Genomic DNA, 21,341 nt, shown 5'->3' on the forward strand with positions numbered 1-21,341 from the left:
AGTGTTGCCATGCCTTTCTCTCAATTGCACTTATGTGCTGCGCTCAGGACAGGTCCTGTCAAATGATAACATTGAAGAATTTAAAGTTGCTGACCCTCTCCACCTCTGATCCTCTGAGGCCTAGCTCATGGACCTCTGGTTTCCCCTCTCCTGAAGTCAATAATGATCCACTTAAATTCCATTCAGAATTACAAATACCAAGTTCACAAGTAAATTAACTGACCTCATTTTTAAGGTAATATAAATGTAGTTTGGAAGAACTACATTTTTCAATGTGTACATAGTCAAAAAAGAGTATGCCAGTTACTTCACCCATCAAAGTGTTTCCTTTCTTGAACTACGTTCTTCAGATTCAGTCTTGGAGAGCTTCCAGCCAATTTAATTTCTTTAAAAGTTAAAAGTTGTGCTTTTGTAGCCATTCCTGCTCCACATATCTTTCACACAGAAAATCATAGCAGTGGGAGGCCAAAGATTATTTTGGTCTTAGCCCTTCAAAAAAGGATTCATTAGTGAACAAGTATTGGGAATTGTGTAGTTTTACACAGGCAATACGCTGCCTTGTCTCAGGACAGTGTTCAGTCAGTGACTGACCACTAGCCCTATGCTGTGGCCAGGGTCAAGGCTAGGAACTCGGAAACAAGTATGCAAGGAAGATAAATGAGATTTGCATGGAAATACAGATCGATGGGGACCTACAATGTGTCTGCAGGATTGGTGTGGACTGAAATCAAAAGGCTTTTTGTCTGGGATGGAAGTTTGGAAAACACATATTATGTTCAATGTAAGTACTGAGAAGGACCAGCATTGTGCTTAGTTCAGGGAAATTATCATATCTATTGGGACAGTAATAAGGACATCAGGGAAGGTTGGAAGCTTATCTGTGATGGGAAGCTGTGTGGGGATAGTGCATTTGAAAGAACCAGAGTTTATATGGGATGTCCATACTGCGTATGGAAGCAGAGCCTGAACCATCTCTGTGGAGATGAATTGTTGTATCCAGAGGGAATCATGGACCATTGACATTACTCCTGGGCAAGCAGCAGGAATATTGGAAGAGCAGATATGTATCTGGGAGTTGGGGGAAGAGGAGCTGGTTTGCAATCTATGAACACCAACATTGCATTGGGCTATAATCTGATAAAACAGGATTTTGCCCGAGAGTGGGAGGAATCAGGGAGGGTTGGGAAATCCAGCCGTGTATCGGGAAGGACGAAATTGAGTGCAGGAGACAGATATTTTACAAACAGATCAAGACAAATGTTTTTCAGAAGAGATTAGAAATGGGGATTGATAAATCCTAGTAAAATATATTTTGGGGTCTCTCAGATCAATAGGTTGTTGCCAACTAGGGAGTATAAAAATATAAAGAAATTAAATTGCAAGGCCATAGGTGCTTAATTTACATGAAGACTTCCAATTTGGCAGGATGTAAATACCTGTACATTCATCATTGGTTCAACAATAACCAGTCTTAGATTAATATAATTCAAGGGAGAAAATGGTCACAGGATGTACTTGGTTCAATTTCTGGATGAAGTGCTGTAGGTTTTCTATGTTTCTATGACACAGAAATGGAGACAAAAGTCATGAAGTGCTGAAGCAACCCGTCTATTGTCTACATTTCTCTTGACTTAGGCCACACAGAGTTCTGACCATTTGTGTTCTTAAAGGGAAAGCAGGTCCAAAGGCTTGTCGATGACTGTAGAGGATACAGAGTGTAACCTAATCTATTTTACAATTATATACATTGTCAAATTTTTTTCTATTAAAATTCATTTTAATGTAATTTATTAAAATTGGCACAATGTGTGGTAATGTTATCATCATCATGTGTTGTAAGAGGTAGTGATCATAGTCTTTCCATGACCATGATAGTTCTTGGTAAATTTTTCTGCAGAGGAGCTTTGACATTGCCTTCTGGACAGTGTCTTTAAAAGAAGGGTCATCCCAGCCATTATCAATACTCTTCAGAGGTTGACTGCCTGGCATCAGTGGTCACATAACCAGAACTTGTGATATCCACCAGCTGTTCATACAACCATCCTGATCAGGGGCTAAGCTGGTGCTACATCTCACCCAAAGGTGACCTGCAGGCTGGCGGAGGGAAGAAATACCTTACAGAATCAGAATCAGGTTTATTATCACCAGAATCTGATGAGAAATTTGATAACTTAGCAGCAGCAGTTCAATGCAATACGTAATATAGAAAAAAAATAAATCAAATAAAAATAATAATAAATAAATAAATAAATAAATTATAGCATATGTATATTGAATAGATTTTTAAAACATGCAAAAACAGAAATATGGGTTTTTTTTTAAGTGAAGTGGTGTCCAAGGGTTCAATGTCCATTTAGAAATCAGATGGTAGAGGGGAAGAAGCTGTTCCTGAATCGCTGAGTGTGTGCCTTCAGGCTTCTGTACCTCCTACCTGATGGTAACAGTGAGAAAAGGGCATGCCCTGGGTGCTGGAGGTCCTTAATAATGGACGCTGCCTTTCTGAGACACCACTCCCTGAAGATGTCCTGAGTATTTTGTAGGCTAGTACCCAAGGTGGAGCTGACTGAATTTACAACCTTCTGCAGCTTCTTTCGGTCCTGTACAGTAGCCCCTCCATACCAGACAGTGATGCAGCCTGTCAGAATGCTCTCCACAGTAAATCTATAGAAGTTTTTGAGTGTATTTGTTCACATGCCAAATCTCTTCAAACTCCTAATGAAGTATAGTCGCTGTTTTGCCTTCTTTATTACTATACCTCCTTTGGTAGAGACATAACTCCATCCCTGCATCCATGGCAACATAGAAAACAGGAAAAAATAACCTTCACAGGAATTGATGCACAGACTGAATTTCCAGTGGCAATAATATTGAAAAACTATAGTGATTTATCTGATGGGAAAATATAATTCTAGATGGACACATTTAAACGGCTAATTCCTATTAGATATGGTCATGGGAAAAGATGAAGGTGAAATTGACACGTCAGGAGTGGGGTGCATAGGCTTAGACCGGGGCCATGGTTTTATAGTTGGAGAGCATGACACAAAGAACAGGAAAAGGAATATCCATTTGCATTCCTTCTGTTTACCTATTTTATCAAATGTCCTTGCTCATACAGCCTCTTCTCATATTATTAATATCTATTAATATCTCTCCTTTAGAGTTGTGAATATTTATTGCTCAGCCAGGCTAAAGTACAATGTGGTTTGTTGACAGGCAGTCACAGAGAAATTTCATTTCACCATTATCAGAGGGCAACAGTAACTTTTCATGCCTCTGCATCAATGACATGGCGGCAATATAAACGAGTTCAAAATTATAATTAGGATGGGTAGTATAAATGCAGTATGTCATGACCAGTGGTGGAAAAAGATAAATAACTAATTCTTGCAGCTCACCATTACTCATCCATGACAGAGTATTCTCTGAAAACCTTTCAGATACAAATCATTGCCCATAGGAAATTGGCATTATATTAAATGTTCAAACTCTAGTTTGCCAATGTTTAAAATCTTCCTAAGATTCCACATGCATCCTCTTGTTTGAACAAACATTTTTGTTCAAACCACTCCAGGAATTTTGCAAGTTGAGTGTGTTGCTTTGTTCAGGCTGTTATGTTTAGTAACTTCAAAACATTGAACTAATTCAAAGGAAGACATGGAGTCCAGAATATGGGTCTAACTTGATGTTTTACTTTAAGCAAAGATACACAATTATCATGTGCTGGTGTGATGATGTATGCAATTCACATATTTACACATATAAAGAAGAAAAATGTTTAATCAAATAATATATTTACAAGTTACTCAAATATTAAATACACTACACAGGCTTGCCAGATTTTATGTAATAATTATATGATTTGCAAACCACATTGTCATAACGAATGCTTGGAAAGAATAGTGTAACAAATTATGTGATGGGAATTGCCACTAATATTACCTGGTTTGACTTTTGAAAGAAAATCTAAAGATAAAGTAATGGCATATTGAATCAGAATCAGGTTTAATATCACCAGCATATGTTGTGAAATTTGTTGTTCAATGGCAGTAGTACAAAACATACATAGTAATAGAGAAAAAACTGTGAATTACAGTAAGTATATACTTACATGTTAAATAGCTAAATTAAATAAGTAGTTCAAAAATAGAAACAAAAAGGTAGTGGGGTAGTGTTCATGGGTTCAATGTTTACTCAGAAATTTGATGGTAGATGGGAAAAGCTGTTTCTGAATCGTTGAGAGTGTACCTTTAGTATCCTGTACCTCCTTCGTGATGGTAGCACTGAGAACAAGACATGTCCTGGGTGATGGGGTTCCTTAATGATGGATGCCGCCTTTTTGAGGCATTGCTCTTTTAAGATGTCCTGGATACTATGGAGCAGAGTGCTCATGATGGAGATGACTAAGCTTACAATTCTCTGCAGCTGACTTTGATCCTGTGCAGTAGCTCCCTCCCCCCAACTCCCCAATACCAGACTGTGATGTAACCAGTTAGAATGCTTTCCACAGTACATCTATAGAAATTTATATTAAAGATATTACTATTATATAAAATATTTCAAACCATTACAAGAATTTAAGAAAGCATAGAATGACAAGGCAGGTTCAATCCATCCAGTTATGGTTTGTACACCAACAAATTAGTTTTATAAATTGGGTATTATGAATCAGAATCAGATTTAATATCACTGACATATGTTGTGAAATATGTTGTTTTAGAGTAGGGGTAGATTGCAGTAAAAAATCTACAAAGTAAAATTAAAAATATATATTAAAGATTAACTTAAATAAGCAGTGCAAAATGATAGCAAAACTAGTCAAGTAGTGTAGATGGATTCAATGTCCATTCAAAAATCTGATGGTGGTGGGGAGGAAGCTGTTCCTGAATCATTGAGAGTTTTTACTTTGTCCTTGGTGGTATTGTGATAGCCCTGGTTTAAGACCATGCTTTATTTTATTAATACAGCTATGCTGTTGGGTATTTTATTTTCTATAGATTTTCTCAAAATGTAGGGTGTTCCTTTAATTACATTATACAATCAAGTAATTAATTGATGTTAGGCTTGTCGAATTAGTCAATTGGAATTGTCTTGTTAAGATTCAGTCAATAAGATGTCCCAGGATATTCTAGCAGGATTGAGTACAGTGAGGAGAGGGAGAGGGAGAGGGAGAGATGAGAGTGAGGAGAGGGAGAGACAAGAGTGAGGAGAGGGAGAGACAAGAGTGGGGAGAGGGAGAGGGAGAGACGAGAGTGAGGAGAGGGAGAGAGGAGAGCGAGGAGAGGGAGAGACGAGAGTGAGGAGAGGGAGAGACAAGAGTGAGGAGAGGGAGAGACGAGAGTGAGGAGAGGGAGAGAGAAGAGCGAGGAGAGGGAGAGACGAGAGTGAGGAGAGGGAGAGAGAAGAGCGAGGAGAGGGAGAGACGAGAGTGAGGAGAGGGAGGGAGTGAGGAGAGGGAGAGACGAGAGTGAGGAGAGGGAGGGAGTGAGGAGAGGGAGAGACGAGAGTGAGGAGAGGGAGAGACGAGAGTGAGGAGAGGGAGGGAGAAGAGTGAGGAGAGGGAGAGAGGAGAGTGAGGAGAGGGAGAGAGAAGAGTGAGGTGAGGGAGAGACGAGAGTGAGGAGAGGGAGAGAGAAGAGTGAGGAGAGGGAGAGACGAGAGTGAGGAGAGGGAGAGACGAGAGTGAGGAGAGGGAGAGACGAGAGTGAGGAGAGAGAGGGAGTAAAGTGAGGAGAGGGAGAGACGAGTGAAGAGAGGGAGAGACGAGAGTGAGGAGAGAGAGGGAGTAGAGTGAGGAGAGGGAGAGACGAGAGTGAGGAGAGGGAGGGAGAAGAGTGAGGAGAGGGAGAGACGAGAGTGAGGAGAGGGAGAGACGAGAGTGAGGAGAGGGAGAGAGAAGAGTGAGGAGAGGGAGAGACGAGAGTGAGGAGAGGGAGGGAGTAGAGTGAGGAGAGGGAGAGACGAGAGTGAGGAGAGGGAGGGAGAAGAGTGAGGAGAGGGAGAGAGGAGAGTGAGGAGAGGGAGGGAGAAGAGTGAGGAGAGGGAGAGAGGAGAGTGAGGAGAGGGAGAGAGAAGAGTGAGGTGAGGGAGAGACGAGAGTGAGGAGAGGGAGAGAGAAGAGTGAGGAGAGGGAGAGACGAGAGTGAGGAGAGGGAGAGACGAGAGTGAGGAGAGGGAGAGACGAGAGTGAGGAGAGGGAGAGAGAAGAGTGAGAAGAAGGAGAAACAAGAGTAAGGATGAGGTGAAAGGGAGACAAAAGTGAGGAGAAGGAGAAACAAAAGTGAAGAGAAACATAGAAAACCTACAGCACAATACAGGCCATTCAGCCCACAAAGCTGTGCTGAACATGTCCCAACCTTAGAACTACCTAGGCTTTACCCATAGCCCTCTATTTTTCTAAGCTCCATGTACCCATCCAGGAGTCTCTTAAAAGATCATATCGTTTCCGCCTCCACCACTGCCACCAGCAGCCAATCCCACGCATTTACCACTGTGTAAAAAAACTTACCCCTGACATCTCCTCTGTACCTTCTTCCAAGCACCTTAAAACTATGCCCTCTCGTGCTAGCCATTTCAACCCTGGGACAAAGCCTCTGACTATCCACACAATCAATGCTGCTCATCATCTTATCCACCTCTATCAGGTCACCTCTCATCCTCCGTCGCTCCAAGGAGAATAGGCCGAGTTCACTCAACCTATTCTCATAAGGAATGCTCCCCAATCCAGGTAACATCCTTGTAAATCTCCTCTGCACCCTTTCTATGGTTTCCACGTCCTTCCTGTAGCGAGGCGACCAGAATTGAGCACAGTACTCCAAGTGGGGTCTGATCAGGGTCCTATATAGCTGTAACATTACCTCTCAGCTCCTAAACTCAATCCCACAGTTGATGAAGGCCAATGCACCATATGCCTTCTTAACCACAGAGTCAAACTGAACAGCAGCTTTGAGTGTCCTATGGACTCGGACCCCAAGATCCCTCTGATCCTCCACACTGCCAAGAGTCTTACCGTTAATGCTATATTCTGCCATCATATTTGACCTACCAAAATGAACCACTTAACACTTATCTTGGTTGAATTCCATCTGCCACTTCTCAATCCAGTTTTGCATCCCATCAATGTCCCGCTGTAACCTCTGACATCCCTCAGCACTATCCACAACACCTCCAACCTTTGTGTCATCAGCAAATTTACTAACCCATCCCTCCACTTCCTCATCCAGGTCACTTATAAAAATCACAAAAAGTAAGGGCCCCAGAACAGATCCCTGAGGCACTCCACTGGTGACCAACCTCCATGCAGAATATGACCCGTCTACAACCACTCTTTGCCTTCTGTGGGCAAGCCAGTTCTGGATCCACAAAGCAATGTCTCCTTGTATCCTATGCCTCCTTACTTTCTCAATATGCCTTGCATGGGGTACCTTATCAAAAGCCTTCCTAAAATCCATATACACTACATCTATGGCTCTACCTTCATCAATGTGCTTAGTCACATCCTCAAAAGATTGAATTGGGCTCGTAAGCCATGACCTGCCTTTGACAAAGCCATGCTGACTATTCCTAATCATATTATGCCTCTCCAAATGTTCATAAATCCTGCCTCTCAGGATCTTCTCCATCAACTTACCAACCACCGAAGTAAGACTCACTGGTTTATAATTTCCTGGGCTATCTCTACTCCCTTTCCTGAGTAAGGGAACAACATCCACAACCCTCCAATCCTCCAAAACCTCTCCTGTCCTCATTGATGATGCAAAGATCATTGCCAGAGTAGAATGAGAAACCTGTCAGGAGAAGGAAAAGGAGAAACAAGAGTGAGGAGAAGGAGAAGAAAGTAGACTGAGGAGGAGAAGAAGGTGAAGGAGAAACAAGAATGAGGAGAAGATGATGGAGAAGGAGAAAGACGAGTGGGGAGAAGGTGAAGGAGGAGAAACAAGACTGAGGAGAAGGAGAAGGATGATAGTTGAAAAGTTTTTAGTGGAACATGAGGGGGAATTTCTTCAATCAGAGAGTGGTGAGCTTGTGGAACGAACTGCCAGTGAAAGTGCTGGATACGGGTTTGATTTCAACATTTAAAAGAAATTTGGATAGGGCATGGACGGGAGAGGTATGGATGGCTATGATTTGGGTGCAGGTCGATGTGAGTAGGTGGTTTATTGATTTGGCACCAACCAGACAGTCCAAAGGGCCTGTTTCTGTGCCTTAGTGTTCTATGACTCTATAAATGTTTTGATTAGCTAATGCACCATTGTATTTAATTAGCTAGAGCTCACATATCCTTGGAGAAAGTTTGTCACCTCATACTTGGACATTCCTTGGATATTTATTTGTGTTTCACTTGGACTGTGTTTTCAGGCAGAATTGTTTGGTACCCTGAGTACCAAAATAGTTTAAAATAGTTTGTTAATTCAACTTTAATCTGTCAATACAACCTTCATGATGGATGCCAAATTATTGAAGCATTGCCTTTTAAAGATATCCTGGATGTTGGGGATGCTATTGCCCTTAATGGAACTGGCTGAGTTTAAAAATTCCTGAAGCTTCCTGCAACTAGTTAGAATGCTCTCCATTGTGCATCTGTAGAAATTTGTGAGAATCTTTGGTGACATACCAAGTCTGCTCAAACTTCTAATGAAGAATAACTGCTGATGTGCCTTCTTTGTATTTGCAATACTGTGGTGAATATTCCCATCACCAAGGGTATCCCCTGTAGTGTACTTCATGGCCTCAGTTTCCTATCACTTTCTCCCTGCCAATATATCTGCTGTAGGTAGATTTGTCCATAGCAGATAAGCTGCAAAATACCTGTAGAGACAAAGTCTAGGTTTTACAGCAAAGATATCCTTCGTCAATTTGTTTGACAGCAATATCATCAAGGAAACTGAACTGTTTGAGGTTTTCTAAAACAACAATGAAGTCCCTGACCTTGATGGACTTGAGTCACAAGCAGAACAATTGTGCTAGGTCTCACCAGGAACTGCATGGTTTTCTTGTAAATCATGCTTCTGGGAATACACCACCTGACCACAAATTCTGATGTCTTTTTACCCTATCTTATCTTTACAGGAGATGGGATTAAGATCTAGATGTATTTGCAAGACAGGCATGTGGCAGCTAAACAGCGTGAAATCTGATCGCTAGATCGTGCAGTCCATAAAACTCAGCAAATCCACGTTAATCATTTCTCACACTAATAGTGTAGACTCAGTAATCAAGAAATACATTAGAAAGTTTTATTGGAAGTGCTATAAGGCACTTCTGGGCAATTACCTGCTGGATGATGCTCTAGCCAGGACTACTCAACTTCCAAATTCATCATGTCTTCAAAAGAGCACACTAGTGGAGTATTCAAGGGAAAAGGTGTGATTCACTGCCCTTGAAGTTGAGGAGTTGTAATGCACAAACTGAGGGGGGCACTGAGGAGTTTAGGACAACTGAGATAAGGGGAAAATCTTTGACTGGAATCATGCCTTGGGGAAAGGTTGATGAAGGTAGTTGTAAATAGTTGAATTATTCATGCCTCAGATCATTACTAAAGAGTTCCTGAGAAGGCGTACTAGACCCAACTATCTTCAGGTGCTTTGTGGATGACATTTCAATCATTATAATGTTTACTGATGGTCACATCAGTTCCATCCTGGTACAATTTACAGTATTGTATCTGCACATCTCAGACCTCAGCAGCAAACTCTGCCGAGTTTATCTGATCTGTGTGAGCTCCCCTGGACATTCTGCATTAAGCCACGTGGGAAATCCAAGTGAAGTGAGCCAAAAGGCTCCTTCTCAAATAAACTTATTCTCAAAGTATAGTAATGTACATCACCATATACAACCCTGAGATTCAAAAAATCCAATAATCATGATGGAATCAATGAAAGATCACACCCAACAGGGCACATAACCAGTCTGCAAAAGACAACAAACTGTGCAAGTATGAAAATAAAGAAATAATAACAATAGTTGATGATGAGGGTCCCTGCTGATGGATGCTGATTTTCTGTAACAGTGCTCCATGTAGATGTGCTCAATGGTGGGATGGGCCTTAGCCATGATGGACTGGACTGTATCCACTGCTTTTTCTTGCATTTTCCATTTAAGCACATTGGTGTTTCCATACCAGGTTGTGATGCAGCCAGTCAATATATTCTCCATCACACATCTGTAGAAGTTTGTCAAACTTTAAATGTCACGTCGAATCTTCATAAACTGCTAAGAAAGCAGAGGCACTGCTGTGCCTTTCTTGTACATGCACTTACGTGCTGAGCCCAGGACAGGTCCTCTGAAAGGATAACAGTGAGGAATTCAAAGTTGCTGACCCTCTCCACCTCTGATAACCCGATGATGATTTGCTCATGGTCCTCCGTTTTTGTCCTCCTGAAGTCAATAATCAGCTCCTTGGTCTTCCTGACACTGAGTGAGAGACTATTGTTCTATCACTAGTTAGACAGATTTTCAATCTCCCTCTTATATGCTGATTCTTCACCACCTTTGATTTGGCCTGTGACAGTGGTGTCATCAGCGATTTAAATATGGCATTGGCCACACAGTCATAAGTTGTAAAGAGAAGGTGAAAGAAATTGACCTTCTGACATCACTGACATCAGTGGTGGGTAAATTAATGGAAAGTATTCTTAGAAATGGTATATATAATTATCTGGATAGACAGGGTCTGATTAGGAATAGTCAGCATGGATTTGTGTGTGGAAGGTCATGTTTGACAAATCTTACTGAATTTTTTGAAGAGGTTATGAGGAAAGTTGACGAGGGTAAAGCAGTGGATTTTGTCTATATGGACTTCAGTAAAGCCTTTGACAAGGTTCCACACGGAAGGTTAGTTAGGAAGGTTCAATTGTTAGGTATTAATATTGAAGTAGTAAAATGGAATCAACAGTGGCTGGATGGGAGATGCCAGAAAGTAGTGGTGGATAACTGTTTGTCAGGTTGGAGGCTGGTGACTAGTAGTGTGCCTCAGGGATCTGTACTGGGTCCAGTGTTGTTTGTCATATACATTAATGATCTGGATGATGGGGTGGTAAATTGGATTAGTAAGTATGCAGATGATACTAAGGTAGGTGGCGTTGTGGATAATGAAGTAGGTTTTCAAAGCTTGCAGAGAAATTTAGGCCAGTTAGAAGAGTGGGCTGAGCGATGGCAGATGGAGTTTAATGCTGATAAGTGTGAGGTGCTACATTTTGGTAGGAATAATCCAAATAGGACATACATGGTAAATGGTAGGGCATTGAAGAATGCAGTAGAACAGAGTGATCTATGAATAATGGTGCATCGTTCCCTGAAGGTGGAATCTCATGTGGATAGGGCGGTGAAGAAAGCTTTTGGTATGCTGGCCTTTATAAATCAGAGCACTGAGTATAGGAGTCAGGATGTAATGTTAAAATTGTACAAGACATTGGTAAGGCTGAATTTGGAGTATTGTGTACAGTTCTGGTCACCGAATTATAGAAATGATATCAACAAAATAGAGAGAGTACAGAGAAGATCTCCTAGAATGTTACCTGGGTTTCAGCACCTAAGTTACAGGGAAAGATTGAACAAGTTAGGTCTTTATTCTTTGGAGCGTAGAAGGTTGAGGGGGGACTTGATAGAGGTATTTAAAATTATGAGGGGGATAGATCGAGTTGACGTGGTAGGCTTTTTCCATTGAGCGTAGGGGAGATTCAAACAAGAGGACATGAGTTGAGAGTTAGGGGGCAAAAGTTTAAGGGTAACATGAGGGGGAATTTCTTTACTCAGAGAGTGGTAGCTGTGTGGAATGAGCTTCCAGTAGAAGTGGTAAAGGCAGGTTCATTATTGTCATTTAAAGTAAAATTGGATTGAATATGGACAGAAATGGAATGGAGGGTTACGGGCTGAGTGCGGGTCAGTGGGATTAGGTGAGAGTAAGCGTCGGCACGGACTAGAAGGGCCGAGATGGCCTGTTTCTGTGCTGTAATTGTTATATTGTTATATGGTTATATAAATTTACAACTTTTCAGCATCTGAGTGCATCTATACCTGTATGAACAGGACATGGACAACATTTTCTGAAAATAACATTGCTATTGCCAAGTCTACTATCATCAATATCCCATATTTACAACCAGAAGCAATGTGCATTGAGACTGTGAAGAAGGGCAAGCAGATGATAGGACAAAATTGCAGTCAGAGGGATGAGTTGCAGTGTAACATGGGGATAAAATTGAATAGGGTGACAAATCCAGGCAGAAGGTGTAATATTTGAAAGAACGCAGTATACGGAATAAGGTAGATGATCTTGTAACACAGTTAGAGATTGGCATGGATGACCTTGTGGGCATTACTGAGCTATGGCTGAAGGAAAATTATAGTTGAGAGCTTAACATCTAAGGATACACAATATATTGAAAGAACAGGCAGGTAGGCAGAGGGTATGGGTGGCTCTGTTGATAACAAACAAATTCAAATCCTTAGAAAGAAGTAGCATAGGATTGGAAGGTGTAGAATCCTTGTGGGTAGAACAGCATGGGTAAAAAGACCCAGATGGGAGTTATATAAAGGCCTCTGAAGAGTAGCTAGAATGTGGGCTACAAATTACAACAGGAGAAAGAAAAGACATGTCAAAAGGGCAATGTTACGATTTAGTCACGGGGAATTTCAATATGCAGTTAGATTGGAAAAGTCATGTTACTGCTGGATCCCAAGAGAGAGAATTTTTAGAATGCCTATGAGATAGCTTTTTGGAGCATCTTCTGGTTGAATCCACAAGGGGATTGGTTAATCAGGATTAGGCATTGTGTACTGAACTGGATTTGATTAGGGAGCTTAAGGTAAAGAAACCCTTAGGAAGCACTGATCATAATATGATATAATTCACCCTGTAATTTGAGAGGGAGAAGATAAAGTCACACATATCAGTATTACAGTGGAGTAAACGGAATTGTAAAGGTATGGAAGAGGAACTGGGCAAAATTGATTGGAAAGTGACAGTAGCAAGGATAATGGCAGAATAGCAATAGTTGGAGTGGCTGGGAGCAATTTGAAAGGTGCAGAACAGATGCATTCCAAAGAAGAAGTGGTCTGAGGAAGGATGACACCATTTTAGTTGACAAGGGAATTCAAAGACAATATAAAAGCAAAAGAGAGGGCATATAATATAGCAAAAAATAGTGGGAAGTTTTAAAAATTATTAAAAGGCAACCAAAAATTTTCCAATAAGGAGGGAAAAGATGAAATATGAAGGGTAGTGAGGGAATAATATCGAACATCACAAATATATTTATATATATCTCTATAAAGAGCAAAAGAGAGGCAAGAGGAAATATCGGACTGCTGGAAAATGACACTGGAGAGATAGTAATGAGGAGCAAGGAAATGGCGGCAAACTGAATAAGTATTATGCATCAGTCTTAACTAGCAGTATATTGGAGGTTCAAAAGAGTCTGGGAGCAGAAGCGAGTACAGTTGCTATTACTAGGGAGAAGGTGCTGGGGAAGCTGAAAGTTCTGAAGGTAGATAAGTCACCTGAACAAAATGGTGTACACTTCAGAGTTCTGAAAGAGGTGGCTGGAGAGACTGTGGAAGCATTGGTAATGGTCTTTCAAGAATCTTTAGGTCTGGCATGGTTCTGGAGGAAGAGAGGGAGACAGAAGAAAAACTATTATAGGCCGGTTAATACAACCAAAGTGGTTGTGAAGATATTAGAGTCAATTGTTAAGGATGGGATCTCAGGCTTCTTGTCTACAAAAGAACACACTGACAATTGGAGAGTGCTCAAGGAGATGCACGAGAATAATTCAGGGTTATTTATACATATAAAGAGCATCAGATCGCTCTGGGCTTCTATTCACTGGAACTTAGACAAATGAGGTGGACCTCATTGAATTGAATCCTATCCAATTTTTAAAGGCCTAAATAGAGAGGATGTGGCGAAGATGAGTGAGTCTAGGACCAGAAGTCACAGCCTAGGAATAGAAGAATGTCCAGTTAGAATAAGGATGAGGAGGAATTTCTTTAGCCTGAGGGTGATGGGATTCATGGAATTCATTGCCACACCCAGCTGTGGAGGCCTGGTCATTGAGGGTATTTAAGGCAGAGGTTGATAGAGTAATCTGAGCATGAAAGGTTACAGGGAGAAGGCAAGAGAATGAGGTTAAGCAGGATAATGGATCAGCCATGATGAAATGGCAGAGCAGACTCAATGGGACAAATGGCCTAATTCTGCTCTTATGCCTTATGGTCTTATCTCAGTAACTTCATTCATTTTATCATTGGATGACGTTGGCCACTAACGTAAGCCCAGTTTCCCTGAATACGTGAACAGTTGCTGCTCAGTGTAAGTGCTTTGATGCTTAAAGCTGAGCAGTTATTAATAGTATGTGTTTCAATTGTGCAACTATGCCCTAGGGGATTGCAGTATCACCAATAACATCTGAATTTTTCCCTTTCCCCTTGCTAAACCATTTTCTGAAGATATAAAAATATCATTGAACGTGTGGATAGTCAGAGGTTTTTTCCCAGGGCTGAAATGGCTATCACAAGAGGGTACAATTTTAAGGTGCTTCGAAGTAGGTACAGAGGAGATGTCAGGCATACGTTTTTTGCTCAGAGAGTGGTGAGTGCGTGGAATGGGCTGCCGGCGACGGTGGTGGAGGCGGATACGATAGGGTCTTTTAAGAGACTCCTGGGTAGGTACATGGAGCTTAGAAAAATAGAGGGCTATGTGTAACCCTGGTTAATTTCTAAGGTAAGGGCCTGTATTATGCTGTAGGTTTTCTATGTTTCTATAAGAAGTAAAACAATAAAAGAACAAGAAATTGTTCCCTCACTTGGTTGTTCTTTCGTAGCTACCCATGCTCTATACCTTTGCATCTAGTTCATGACTTATTGGCTGACTCAGAAAGCAATGGAAATCATCATATTCAACTCTTATTTCCTGACCAGGAAACTCTTTTACTCTTTCACAGACGACTGATCATTTAAGCCATAACTTTAGTGCAACCAAATGTGCAATGTGGAAAACAATATTCTTCTTTACACATCAAGCTGCTTATTATGTGTGTCTGAAGTTTGGGTCTGCCAACAGAGAAAAAGTGGATCAGATTTTCCACTAAGGATTTGAGATCAAAATTCTGAGGAAGACTGTTTATGTCTGGATTCTGACTCTTTTTGGCTGCATGCTGTAGGAAGGCAAGAAGCTGGCTGCGCTTTGTGTTCCCTTTTCAAATGAGAGCAGGCAATTCTCCAATTTCCCTGACTATTATGCAAAACCAATTCCACCCAAGTAAATCAGTTGTTCATTCCTCATTTCAGTATGTGTGACTTCACTGTGAGTAAATGGACTGCTATACCTGAAAAATACAATTGATTGAGCAGAGGTTTGTCCTGCTGATCCAAAGGACACTAAATATAAGGATTCATCATGATTTTTAATATTTTTCCTCAACTTTTGACTTGATTTGCTATTTGCTTTTAAACAAAGTAATTAGATGCTTGTGTGTATAAATCTCTGATTTGTTCTGCAATATCTATCAATTTAGAGTCATTGATAGAATCATTGAAAAGTGCAGCACTGAAACAGGCCCTTTGGCCAAAATATTTGAGGAAAAGTAAGTAGAATTACTGTAAATAAAATAATTGCTAACCTCTTCCTAGACATTTCTGATAAGACCAGCACAGAAAAATGATCAGAAATGATCAGAAAGTCAGAGAAACGTGGGGCCAGACCTTCTTTCAAATTTGAGTGTGTGTACCCTGCGGAGGAGTCTAATTGGGGTGTGCTTCATTGGTAATGCTATTGACCTTCAGATGGAAAACTACACTAAAATTCTGCCTGTTGGTATGGTTGTTAAATCAGCTATCAAGGATCTTTTCAAAGGACACCATACAGTGATTCTCCTTTAAGCAAAGCTAAAGTATTCAACATTGTTGATGGAATTTTGCACACAAAATGGTTGAATCTACACCAAGCAGCCACATTTCATAACAAGGACTAAACAGATTACTGTGAGTCATAAACACCAGGCTAGATGAGTTGAAGAGATTTCTTTCTGTGAAGAACATTAGTGAAAAGTGTGAGGCATTCTCAATGCTCATTACTTATTTAATTACTTGAAATTAAATTCAATTGCTTTGGTAAGATTTGAACTCAATTTTGATGACTTCAGCCCTCGGATTCCTGGTCCAGTAGCTTAACTGTAATATGTTTTTGGGAAAACTTCGCAGTAACTTCCAGGAGAGAATGCTTGCTTGTACATTGGGTCATCACCTACTGGGATAGGTCTTTTAGTGGTGATTTTATCAACAAGGAGGTTTGGCAGGGCCTGGAGGAGAACTTATATTCCTGCATACTGCATATATACTTTGATAATAAACATATTTTTAAATATTTAAATCTGATCCTTAAATGTAAGTAGCAAACTTGCCTACAGATTTGCGGATGGATGACTTAGCTACAGTCCCAAACTTAAAGGTTGTCATAATTACCGAATGTTTGTCATCATAATCAAACATTCAAGAACCTTCAAAGATGAGTAGTGCTACAAAAATTTATTATAATGTAACATAAAATTTAAAAAACTACTGGTCTTAAACATAATTAAATTCTAGTTTTCTAACCAGAGTCCCAAATTTTCTGACTGTTGTAACAGAATCAAATTTAATATCAGCAGCAACACACACAAAATGCTGGTAGAACACAGCAGGCTAGGCAGCATCTATAGGGAGAAGCGATGTTGACGTTTCAGGCCGAGACCCTTTGTCAGGACGAACCGAAAGGAAAGATAGTAAGAGATTTGAAAGTAGTGGGGGGAGGGGGAAATGCGAAATGATAGGAGAAGACCGGAGGGGGTGGGATGAAGCTAAGAGCTGGAAAGGTGATTGGCGAAAGTGATACAAAGCTGGAGAAGGGAAAGGATCATGGGACGGGAGGCCTCAGGAGAAAGAAAGGAGGAGGGGGGAGCACTAGAGGGAGATGGAGAACAGGCAAACAACTAAATATGTCAGGGATGGGGTAAGAAGGGGAGGAGGGGCATTAACGGAAGTTAGAGAAGTCAATATTCAATATTAATATCAGCAGCATATATTGTGAAATTAACTTCGCAGCAACAATACAATGCAATATGTGATAATAGAGAAAAAGAAAGCTGTGAATTACAATGAGTATATATTAAATAGTTAAATGAAATAAGTAGTGCAAAAAGGAGGAAATTCAAAAGTAGTGAGATAGTGTTCATGGGTTCAAAGTTCATTCAGGAATTGGATGGCAGAGGGGAAGAAGCAGTCCCTGAATTGTTAAGTGTGAGCCGTCAACCTGTCCCTGGAGATCAAGGCATGACCTGTGTGATGAAGGTCCTCAATGATGACCTGGACACTATGAAGGTTCGGGCCCATGATGGAACTGACTTTCTGCAACTTACTTCGATCCTGTGCAGTAGCCCCACCCCCCATATTACCAGATAGTGATGCAGCCTTTTAGAATGTTGGCCATTTACACAGAATTGCTACAATTTCTCAGGAAGTCTAGACTATTAAAGTAGAAAAACTATTTGAACTCACAATTTAGTTTTAGATCAAAAACTAAGGAGCCATAGAGGGGTACAGCATGGAGTCCAAGCTAACAACCAACCAACCACTCACACATAATTCTATGTTAATCTCGTATTTTATTTGTTCCACATTCCCTCTCCCCGATTCTACCTCTCACCTACACATAGGGACAATCTATGTAGCTAAGTAACCGAACCATCTAACCTACTCATTGAATTGTTGAGTGACTGGTGTCACAGCTCCCCAAATTCACAGCCCTGCAGTGAAGTTTAAGCCAAAGCAGAGAAAATTCATAACTTTCCTTTCTTCTTTCACTGTACTTTTAGTTTTCAAATGGAGTTATGTGCAGAGCTTGTAAAATTGCTTTTCAAAGTGAAAACATATGAAAGTTATTGAACAGTGAAATCTACTAGTAAAGCAGAGATTTCTTTCAGTTAAGACTTCACAGCAATATTTGTCTTTGACTATTTATGTGTCAGTAAGACCAAAGAACAGATTGTAGTCCTCAGAAAGGGTGGGACGATGGAACACACACCAGTGAACATCGAGGGATCAGCAGTAGAAAGGGTGAGCAATTTCAAGTTCCCGGGTGTCAACATCTCCGAGGATCTATCCTGGGCCCAGCATACTGATGCATTTACGAAGAGGGCACAACAGCGGTTATATTTCATTATGAGTTTGAGGACATTGGGTTTGTCATCAAAGACACTCACAAATTTCTACAGGTGTACCATGGCGAGCATTCTAACTGGCTGTATCACTGTCTGGTATAAAGGAGCCACCAAAGAAGTGCAGAAAAGTTGTGAACTCAGTCAGCTCCATCATGGACAGCAGCCTCCCCAGCATCAGCTTCAAAAGGCAATCCCTCAAAAAGATGGCATCTTTCATTAAGGACCCCAAGGACATGCCCTTTTCTCGTTGCTACCATCAGGAAGGAGGTACAGGAGCCTGAAGGCACAGACTCAACGATTCGGAAACAGCTCCTTCCCCTCTGCCACTAGGTTTCTGAATGGACACTGAACCCATGAACTCTGCCTCACTACTTTTTTTCCTCTTTTTTCACTACTTATTTAATTTTATATACAAATTTCACGACATATGCTGGTGGAATTAAACCTGATCTGGTCTGGTTTAAATTCATAAATCAAGTCAGACTGGTATAAGTGGGAGGCTGTGAAGCAAAGTGACGTAGGAGGAGCAACTCAGATATATTTGGACTCAGTGATTGCTTTTCATGCAGGAAGACGATTTCTTGTTCACTATCGTGAGCTTTCAGCAGGAATCATAATTGTACAGTTCATTCATCTTCTATCACTATGTTCACCTTGAAGACAGACAGAGTCAGCTGCCTGTAATTGGCTTTCTAAGGGAGAGGGGAAGACAGGAGTATTGTACAGCCTTTTTTATCAGTCATTTGGATGAAGTTCAATAGGAACAGTTTGGTTTACTGGTTTCCATTTATACTCAACTGGGTATTCACAATTACATGGGAAAAGTGCTTCATTAGTCTATGAAAAAGCTTCAAGTCTTTACTTTTTCTTTTCTTCCTTCACCAAACTTCTGGTTTTCTAATATAATTGTCATCTAAAATGGTTTTTCAAAATGAAAGCATATGAGAGGTTTTAAAAATTAAAATCTAGTAATGTGCATAACATTGTCCTTGTTAAGGTATCAGGAGCCCATGGCATCCAGGACATTTTCAGGGAGCAGTGCCTCATCTCAATGGCATCCACCATTAAGGGCCCCATCACCCAGCACATGCTCTCTTCTCATTGCATTGCTTCCATCAGGCACACGCTCATCAATTCAGGAACAGCTTCTTCCCCTCTGCCAACAGGTCTCTGACTGGACACTGAACCCATGGACACTACCTCACTATGTTTATATTTGCACTACTATTTAACATATCTACTTACTGTAATTCATGTTTTGTTCTATTATTGTGTTTAGCAATGTACTACTGCTGCTGCATAGACAACAAATTTCAGGACATATACCTATGTATACCTCAGATTCTGATTCTGAATGTTTGTCTTTGACTAATTAATATCAGGTAATTCAGAAATTGTTTTTCTTTCTTCTTAAATTGCATAAAAATTCTGTCAATTTCTTCTTGTAATAACTGAAGAAAATTAAAATGCCACGTGGTTTGGATTGTTTTATATTGTAGATAAGCAAAAAAGGTATAATTTATGTAGTGATTTCAATAATTATTTTAGGTCACATTTGTTATGGTTTTATACCAACCAGATCAAATAGTGGCCCATTAAATGGCGGGTAGTGATGAAGTAGGCCATCTCTTCACTCCTTAAAGCACCAGATAAAGCCATTATAATGATAATCAAACAACATATTAATTTTACATATAAATAAGAAAAATTTACTTCCATTATGAAGAAATATATACACTTGTAAAGTCTGGAACAAGAGGTCATGGGTCAAACATAAAAGGTGAAATGTTCACGGGGAACATGAGGGGGAATTTCTTCAGTCAGAAGATGGTGAGTGTGTGGAACGAACTTCCAGCGCAAGTGGTGGGTGCGGGTTTGCTTTCAACATTTAAGAGAAATATAGATAGGGTTATGGATGGCTATGGTTTGGGTGCAGGTTGATGGAAGCAGGCAGATTAATGGTTTTTGGTACGAATCAGATGTTTTTGCACCGTAGTGTTCTATGACTCTATAAATGTTTTAATTATCTAACGCACCATTGTATTTGATGAACAGACAAAATAATAATAATCAAATGGTGTCGTACTGTCATTCTACTGGTTGTAACATACAAGCATGAATGATTCACTGGGCTGTCAGTAATCTGGCCTGCACATTCACTGTGGTGAATTAGAACCAGGAACACGCCATTAAGGAAGCGACAGGCCAGATTTATTATTGCAACAGTGGCATTGTTATTACCTTTCTTTTTGTTTCTGTCAGCTCTTTTGTATCTCTGTAATTAGCAAGCTTAAATATTTTTTCCCAGGTCTTAATTTATAAAATGCTGCTGCTGTTCAGCTGCTAGGCAGATATTATCAAAGTCGACAGAAGGACTAAATTCAGCTTTAGAATACGTTGCAGAGTATAACAACTGCCTCAGGCAGATACTGTTCCTCAGCACTGCAGGTAATTACATTGAGCTGGAGGAATGATACAGTTCCTTCTGTTTAATAAATAGGGATTATTTCATAAAAATAGACAAATTATCTCACAAATACAGTGATAAGATTTGAGGATGAAAGGGAAAAGTCATTTGCAAAAGCCTTACATAAAACATGGTGCTTACAATGAACAGCACCTTTTGTTGGACATAATCAGCAGTCGGATGTGGATGGTGTAGTGAATTCGTGAACATCCATTAAATATTGTTAAGTGGCACTGAATTCAAGGCAGTTGACAGAAAGGATGTCTGCTTGCTCTGGTAGCTGCAGGTACTCAGGACAGAAGATGTATGACTGCAGGAGAGTAAATATAATCTTATTCCGCATCTTACTTATTACCTCTAACCTGGAATGTTCTATTCTTGAGCACTGACATCCCTCAGCTTCGGCAAAAAACATCAGAAGTTTGAGGCCTCCAGAAAATGTCACAGCTTGCCAAGTATGTGCAAGTGAAGCTTAATCAAGGGCCTCTCCTGGATGACACCAGGAAGATGCTCAATTTGCTTGCTCCACTGCCTGCCCCCAGTACACTGAAGACCATATGTGGACCAATGTGTTACGACCTCTGCACCAAATAAGTAGTGAATGAAAAGGGAACTATAGCTGACAGTATATTCTAAAATAACAATAGTTACTTACAAATGTTCTTCATTAAATTGCTGGT

At 40.5% G+C, this 21,341-nt stretch overlaps 1 protein-coding gene across 1 annotated transcript in view; it reads left to right on the top strand.

The window, feature by feature from the left end:
- LOC140728605 (G-protein coupled receptor 39-like) overlaps window positions 1-21,341 on the top strand; it is a 104,695-nt gene that overhangs the window by 81,860 nt on the left and 1,494 nt on the right. The window lies entirely within an intron of this gene.

This window comes from Hemitrygon akajei, chromosome 5 (genome assembly GCF_048418815.1).
Source record: "Hemitrygon akajei chromosome 5, sHemAka1.3, whole genome shotgun sequence".
Taxonomy (NCBI): Eukaryota; Metazoa; Chordata; class Chondrichthyes; order Myliobatiformes; family Dasyatidae; genus Hemitrygon; species Hemitrygon akajei.